The sequence below is a fragment of the Callospermophilus lateralis genome, unplaced genomic scaffold, assembly GCF_048772815.1.
Source record: "Callospermophilus lateralis isolate mCalLat2 unplaced genomic scaffold, mCalLat2.hap1 Scaffold_120, whole genome shotgun sequence".
Classification (NCBI taxonomy): Eukaryota; Metazoa; Chordata; class Mammalia; order Rodentia; family Sciuridae; genus Callospermophilus; species Callospermophilus lateralis.
In genome coordinates this window covers 134,319-143,013 of record NW_027512320.1, presented here as the reverse complement: position 1 = coordinate 143,013, position 8,695 = coordinate 134,319, and the positions used below count along the sequence as shown (strand labels likewise).

The 8,695-nt window shown below is 35.5% G+C and overlaps 1 pseudogene; it reads left to right on the top strand.

Moving 5' to 3' along the window:
• The first annotated feature begins 346 nt into the window (after positions 1-346).
• On the top strand, positions 347-873 carry LOC143640108 (ras-related protein Rab-6A pseudogene; annotated as a pseudogene).
• The last annotated feature ends 7,822 nt before the right edge of the window (positions 874-8,695 follow it).

Genomic DNA, 8,695 nt, shown 5'->3' with positions numbered 1-8,695 from the left:
GCCTCAGACACCGCCCTCCTTCCCTTTGCTGAGGCTGGCCTCACTGGGTGCTAGGCTACTCTGCGGGAAGGCGGCATCAGCCGCGATGGCTGTGTGCTGTGGAGAGTCCTGCTGCCCTCCAGCCTTGCTCCTTCGCCTGGACCGGCAGGGGCCCCCCCTTCTGCTGGCCTTCTTCATCAGCTGGTTGGAGCAGCGTGGGTCCAGGAGGTCTCTGGGCTGAGGAGGTGGCAGCTCCTCTGGCTCCATCTTGTCCGTGGGTGGAGACTTTGGGAATCTGCTAAGGAAATTCAAGCTGGTGTTCCTAGGAGAGCAGAGCATTGGAAAAACATCCCTGATCACCAGATTTATGTATGACCGTTTTGATAACACTTATAAGGCAACAATTGGCATTGACTTTTTATCAAAAGTCATGTACTTGGAGGATCTAACAGTATGATTGCAATTACGGGACACAGCAGGTCAAGAGCGGTTCAGGAGCTTGATTCCTAGCTACATTCGTGACTCCACCGTGGCAGTTGTTGTTTATGATATGACAAAAGTTAACTCATTCCAGCAAATACAAAATGGATTGATGATGTCAGAACAGGAAGAGAAAATGATGTTATCACCATGCTAGTAGGAAATAAAACAGATCTTGCTGACAAGAGGCAAGTTTCAATTGAGGAAGGAGAGAGGAAAGTCAAAGAGCTGAATGTTATGTTCATTGAAAGGAGAGCAAAAGCAGGATACAATGTAAAGCAGCTCTTCAGACATGTAGCAGCGGTTTTTCCTGGAATGGAAAGCACACAGGACAGAAGCAGAGACGACATGATTGACATTAAACTGGAAAAGCCTCAGGAGCAACCAGTCAGTGAAGGAAGCTGTTCCTGCTAATCTCTCATGGCATCTTCAACCCTTCTCCAGAAGCTCACTGCTTTGGCTCCCTTATTCTGTACTCTTTCATTAATGCAGTGTGAATATTGGCTTGAACCATTTCCCTTCAGTAATAACGTATTGCAATTCATCATTGCTGCCTTCATGTGGAGATGATCTATTAGCTTCACAAGCACAAAAAAGTCAGTGTCTTCATTATTTATATTTTACAAAGAGCCAAAAGATTCCAGCATATTCCAGCGATAACCTTAAGGATCAGATACATTTTCTTAACATTTTTCTTTTTTTAATGTTATGATAATGTACTTTAAAATGATGGAAATCTCAACATTATGAGCATGGCTTGGTTAAGGAGCAGTATGTTCTCAGCAGCATTTACCCACCTACTTGATCTTTCCCTGCTTTTCTCACCTCTCTCTTATATTCATTCCCTATTCTCACCCACCCACAAAACAAACAGGAGGTGGCAATGCAGCAAACCCATTGGAATTATTCTTCAGTTTTACAGATAGCCACTTGCTCTAGACCAAGATGTCCAAAATTATTCCTGAGCACTGATTTAAATTACTTAGACATTCTTTGAGGTTAAAACATAGCTATCATGGTGGGCAATGCTTAAATGAGGAAAGGGTTCTGGTGTATCCTCAAAATGAATCCTAGTGAATATACTGAGTACTTACAAGTAGATGAGCATAAAATTTATTTCTGACCAAGACAAATGACTTTTTCACATGTACTTTATTAGACTCTTGGAGAAAAAAATAACCAAGTGCTTCAGAACAGGTTTTTAATGTTTAATTATTCATCATAAAATCAGTTCCAATTAACTTTTTCCTCCCAAGGTTTTTAAAATTGTTAAGATAGCTATTGTTGGTTTTAAAGCAAAAAACTCTACCACCACCCTTTTAAGAAACAGATTTTGCTTGTATTTTCTTTCTTTTTAAAAATGCTATGCAGTCAAGGCATTGTGAAAATCAAATTCCTTTAAGAAACAGTGGAAGAATTTAAATTTAATGACTTGATCAAAACTATGACAAATAAAAATAATGATATCTAAAGCTTACCCACAAAAGGACCCTCACAGAATAGCAAATACCCTACTCAAAACATTTGAAGTCAAAATTAAAATGGAAATAATTTTTTGTAAGCCCCTAGAGGCAGATAAGAACATTGAAAAGGGAACAGAGAGAATGGAAATAAAAGTCAATATTATGCAGATGTATGCCTTATTTTTTAGCGTTTTTAAAATGTTGGGTCTTTCAGTCTGTTTTTGCTTTTTATTAGATCTGTATAGTTTGTTTAATTAACTAGTGATTTAGTTTATATTTAAGCTACAATTAATCTTTTTTTTCCATTGGAGATATTTATTTCTTTGCCTTTTTTAACTTTGAATTTTTAGATATTATGATGAATTTTTTTAAAGCTTCATCACCATGGCAATATGCATTTCCCTTAAAACACTGCAAACAAATATACTAGGAGTGCACCCTTTTAATCTTTACTAGTTATTGTGAGATTGCTGCGTAAGTTAATAAACACATATGTAAATGCATTGTTTGCAGGGAGAAAATTTCTGAGTTAAAGCTCAGGAAAAGCCTGCTGAATTTATGTTGTAAGCATTACCTAACACAGTATAAAGATGAAAAGACAACAAAAATAACTTCATACTTCCTCGTTTTCTCATTGCTACAAAACCCTTAACTCTGAAAACTTTGCTCCCTTCTATTCCTCTTTCTCCTTCACTTCTCATTTATTGTCACCTTGTAATATTCAGAGAGCATTATGTATCTGAATAGAGAAATGTTTTCAGGTAATCATTAGCTCACATACCTGTAACTTATACTCAAAGATGAGATGAAGTTGTAAAGTGCTTTTATAATAGAATGTTATTATATAAAGCAAAAAAAGATAGAAGGTATGATCCCACAATATTCTGATTGCACTAGATGCACTGAATTGAATGATTCACTTCAAAATCATAAATTTTATGTCATGAGAATTTCATCTCAATTAAAAAATGCAAAGATCTATCTATCCTGTAGTGTGGTGTGTTTAATATATAGAATGATGTTAAGTTATGTATAAGCATTACTTGTTTTAGGAATTACATATATATTTCATGGTGTTTTTAATGGTAAATTGTATTAATTTTCTACTTTTAGGAATGTACATTTTCCTTTTAATATAAATTTTCAGTTTAAAAGGATTAATATAAAAGAAAGAAATAATAAAGGTGCTATGGATGACAAATGAAGACAATTAAGAGATGAGAGTGAAAATGGTAGAAACTTCAAGAAACACTGTATTCTATGTTCAAGCCAATTAATTTTCAATGAGAATATATTGGGTACTAGTTGTTGTTCATCAAAGTTAAACAAAATTTGTTTCTTTCCATCAGAACTTTCATCTAATAAGGGTGATAAACCACATTCATAAATAATTTTAGGTAGAGGCTAAATATGCCAAGTGCTCAAACAGACTGAGGGTCAAGATCAGGGACCTGTTTGGTTACCAGTACCATTCAAGAAAATAATATATATATATATATATATATATATATATATATATATATATATGAGAGAGAGAGAGAGAGAGAGGTGAACTAAAGTCAAAGATACCCAACTTAGTTCAGGTATTGTTGGTTGGTAGAAGGGGTATTGATGGGACACAATTTTAGAGGACAATTTGCCTTCAAAGTTAGAGATGAGGAGAAGCAGTAATTAATAAATGCACAAGCCATGTATTTAAGTTCTATGTACTGTATTACCTTCTGCCTGTATTTTTTTCTCTCTCAGTAATCTGACAGCTATCTGGGTTACCTGTCCTTGATGATAGTATGCTAAAGGACTTAAGAATGTGGACTCTGAAGCTCAATTGCCTTGGTTCAAATTTCAGTTCCATTAGTTATATGTCATGTAAAGTTAGTCACATCACTTGATTTTACTATCTTAGTTTTCCAACTTGTAAAATAAGAATACTATTATTATCTACATTACAAATTTGCAGTAGGGATTAAGTCAAACAATTAAGTGAATAAAGCATTTATTTTTAATGTGGTGCTGGGGATCAGACCCAAGGCCTGGTGTATAAAAGGTAAATGCTTTACCATTGAGCTACACCTCAGCCTTGGCAAAGAGATTTTAACTTGATTTGAACTTAGTAAGTGATGAATAAATAATAGCCATTATCATCATCTTTGGTCTATTAGACCTGTACATTCTACCTCCTAAAAATCTTTTTGAATGTCCCCCAATCCAATTGCCTTAGTTTAAGACCTTATGTAGTCGCAGTTGCAATTGTACCCTAACTGGTCTTGCTTCATCCCACCCAAGTCAGAGGGCTAACAACTTCCTGATACACTCTTGCTTAGTCTCATATACTCAACTCAGGTGACATATTTTGAAATCTTCTACCCTAGCCCAGTGAGAGCCATCCGCCTGCATTTATGTCACCTTGAGAACACCCCAATTATAGCATATCTCAATGGTCCTGTGACTACTTGATGATCCTTAGGCTATGAAACCTTGAAAGCTGCTGGTACAAAGTAGATACTAATTGAATGCTTAAGTAGATGAATGGATGATTTCTGCCTGTGGACTTATGGCTCACAGTCTATATTCAGAAAATTAAGGTGAACACACTGAAGAATAAATAACTATGAATATTGAGTGGTAAGTATTATAAGAGTTCAGGGAAAAATGGGGTATTTGGTGAGTATTGGAGTAATCTAATTAGGCCTCAAAAAGGTAGAGCTTGATTTGGAATTGAAGAAAAAGTAAAACTTATGTGAAAAGAAGGACAAACACAATCAATGCAAGGGGGAGATATTTTATGAGTTCAATGGATGGTGACATAAAAAAAAACATGTACAATTTGCAAAACAGAAGACACCAGTCTAACTAGGGTATTTGTATGGAGGTTATATGTTGAAAATTACAAGTAGTTCCCATAAACAGTGTATGTTCTAAGGATTTTTTACAAACTATTAGGACTTCAGGCATCATATACATGATAATGAGATTTCTGAGCCAGCCCAAGATACTGTAATTAACCTACTTAAGTAGTCAAAGTGACCCTGGACAGCACTGGCCTGAGCTCTAGGGCCTGTACAAGCAGAGGGTCAGAAAAGATGTGGTGGATTTGGGCCAAGAAGATAAGTGGTAGAGCTTTGTCTTTAGCCTATGACTCTCTCTACACCCCTTTTTTAAATGTCAATTTCTTGTTTCTACAACTCAGTTTCTCTATCATCTTTCAAGACCTCTGTGCTGCTAACTACCTTGAAAAAAGTAGTACAGCTGAGGGTGCTGGGTCTCACCTCCAGCCTGCTTCACTCCCTCAGGATAACAGCTCTTTGCTATTTAAAAAGAATTGATTGAACTCCTTCAGGACAATGTGTGAATAACTGATAGCTACCTCATTCTGGCAGCTGTACTTACTAACACCCTTCTCCTTAGCTCAGCTCAGATGAACTTGTAATTCTGGAATTTTTGACAGTAGTACAGACCAACAGTGGGGTGGGGCAAGGTTTGAAGAAAAAGAGAGTTCCATCGCATAAGATATTTTGATAAGGGAAACCTTGGCTGAAAGATTTTCACAGTCACCTCCCTCCCGCAAGTTGTTCTTGTGTATCCTTCTCCACAGAGCTACAAATTGTGTAGTTTTTTCATATTTTAATGACAGTTCTTGATAAGTATTGTTATTAATTTGTGCACAAATATGGAACAACCTGTAATGGAAAATAAGGTTGATTAAAAGGCAGGGGCAATGATTAAGTGGCCCTTGAAAGTGGAGCCTACAAAATACATCTACACAAATAAATAGAGAGAGTTTTTAATAGAATATTGAGATGATAAAAGCAATAAAGAAGGCACAATTAATTATAAATTTTAGTTTAGAAATGATGGTGTGTCTACTTGAATCTTGACTTGTAATGGTTAATACAAAATCCTATTTGTACCTGCTGTTTTTTTTATTTCACTTTTTCATTAAAAATGTTAATGTCTGGTTCCCTAGTCATCTAACTCTTCTCTGTGGCTCCTGTACAGTCTTCTTTTAAGATTAAGGCTCTTTGAGGCTTTTGTGTTCAAGTAGCCTGAAAACCTTATACCATTTCTATATTTCAAAATTCAAATCCAATTTTAGCAAAACACCAAGACTACATTATAAGACAACATTTTTCTTTTTAGTAAAAGTCTTCAGCCCATGCAACTGTCCCCCAAAACACAAAAGAGATAGCAGCTAATGATCTGTATCTATTAGTCCTTACAGCTGCAGGAGCTTTTGCCCTCCTCCCCAACCTATGCATGATAAACCATATTGCAAATAGAATTTTTCCCCTGAGAAACCCTGTTGTTGTTTTTTTTTTCTTTATAGTGTTCATTATGTTAATATCCTTGATGTTTCTACCCTCCCAGTTTGCAGAAAGGAGGAGGCAAGAGATTTGAGACACTTTCTTAAGCCTAAATTATAATGCTGTAATGGAACAAGATTTATAGTCTTTAATCAAATGCATAAGTTTTCCTACTTGTTGAAAGTTAAAGGGTCTTGTTGACATTAGGCCCTCAGGCACCTCATTTGCATACTTTACTCTTGACACCTTGCTATACCATTTATGATACTGGGTATTCGTAATGGGTAATGACTTCCTTGGTGGAATTTGCTATTTGTTTTCTTGTTCAATCTAATGGAGCAGTTATTGTCAAAATTGGATTTTGTGGTTTAGTCTTTCATTATCACTGGTTGCAGCCATAATTCAATGAGACCTAATAATTCAAAGAATACACTTTCATCTTTTTCATTTTCCAGTCTGTATAAATGACTAGTTTTAGGAGATATGGTTCTTGTACATTATTCACTGGTCTAGCAGGTGTCAAACTAATAAAATGCATTTTTTCACTTTTTAGCATTACCAATACTATTTTGACTAGAAAACTAATTTACTGGAATTTCTTTTTGTTGTCTGAGCTAAGTGTTTCCCTTGCTCAGTTCAGTTCATCAGACACTTACTGAGCAAGACACACACCCTACGTTCATCAATCATAAAGTTGTTGTATATCTGTTATGCTGGGCACCCTGGCAGGCACACACAGGCTCTATCATGCAAACATCAAATGAAATCATTTAAGAATACTGTTTGTAATTATAATATTTTATTTATTTCTTATGATTCATATCTTAGTTTTGCAAAGTAAAGATTTCTTTTTAAATTTTCATCAGAAAAGTGAGCGTAGGCATGGAGGAAGGAATAATGTGCTCTGCTGCCTTGATTTCACCAAAATTGCTTTCTATTGGGTTTTTATGTGATAGGCACTGAGTTAGGTATCATAAAAACTAAAGGAAGACCCAATCTTACCTCTCAGGAGTTTATAGTGTAGGGAAGCATAGAAAGAGTTATAATTCAAAGAGAAAGGTACTATAATATTTAGGATACAAAACCCAGCCCTGAGTCTGTTAAGGAATGTGTAGGGAGGTTTCATGGAAGGAGGTATGCTTGAACACATAAGCATGACTAGAAGTTTGCCTGATTGACAAGAAGAACAGGGAATTCCAAGTTGAAGCCTATGAAAAACCAATGAGGCATGAGAGAGCATGGCATTTTGGGGGCCTGTACTAACAAATTGCTGACTGATAGATGAAAGGGAATTCTGTGAGTGGCATTGAGAAGATATTCCTGGCATAGGTATAAATTGATCATTCTTCAATTATTCTCATAGACAACCTATAGTCTCTATGAGATATTTTCTGGCCCTTCCTTCTTTGAGGCATTTATTTCCCATGATTAATGTGTGAAGAATTTTGTTTTTGTGGGGAAGGGCATGTTTAGGAGCCATCTTTGTAGTTTTCCCCTGAAATAAATAGTGTAATACAGTGGTGACTAATAAACACTGAATTGGGCATCAGGGGACCTGTACTCCTATTTTCCAGCTCTCTCAGGAGATGTCACCTGAGCCAAATCATTTAACAACTTTGTTTATTCATTATTTAAATGGGAATATTAACACCTGCATTGTCTACCTCAGGATCAGGTTAAAATGAAAATGGGACACTTAAAAATAAAGACATGCAGTAAAATCTTTATTTGAAATTCTGTTGGTTGAGTTTAAACTGAAAAACTTAGAACAAGTAAAATATTTTGAAGAGTATTTTGATGGAAATTAAGTTGAAAATAATTGTCAAATGGAAATATTATGCTTCCTCGTTAACCTCATATATCTGCCTTTATGTCTTTGGGCTTTTTTAGCTTACCTTCATGTTTTTAACCTAGCATGGTAAAAATTTAAACTTCCCTGTGTTCAACTATTAAATAGTTATATATATAACTATATAATATATATACATATATATATATAAATATATATATGATTTATTTTGATACATTTATGAGTTCTTATGTTTCATAGTAAACTTTGGTAACTAATAGCTCTTAAGTAGTTTGAATTACTCTCAATCATATGTGGTGGTAGATAGTTGTATGACTTGAATTTTGTTCCATTTGGATATACAAGAGTGTTCTGATTCATTCAGTTAGCATGGAGAGTTTATACAACCCTGGACTTCTGTTTGCTTTGCCAGTTTTCCTAGTCCAGTGATAGTATTTCTTAGACAATATGTGCTAAATGTTAGAAATTATGCAGTCCCTGCAATGGAGGAATGTAAAAACAAGTGTAGTCCAATTGCCATGGAAGACATCACAGAAAAGAACAGAAATTGAGCTGTACCTGGAAGGAGGTTGGGTTGAGTATAGAAAAGAGAGGAAAGATTTCATGCAGAGCAGACCCCTGAAGAAAAGTGAGAAAGAACAAAAAAAGCTTGTATAGTAGAG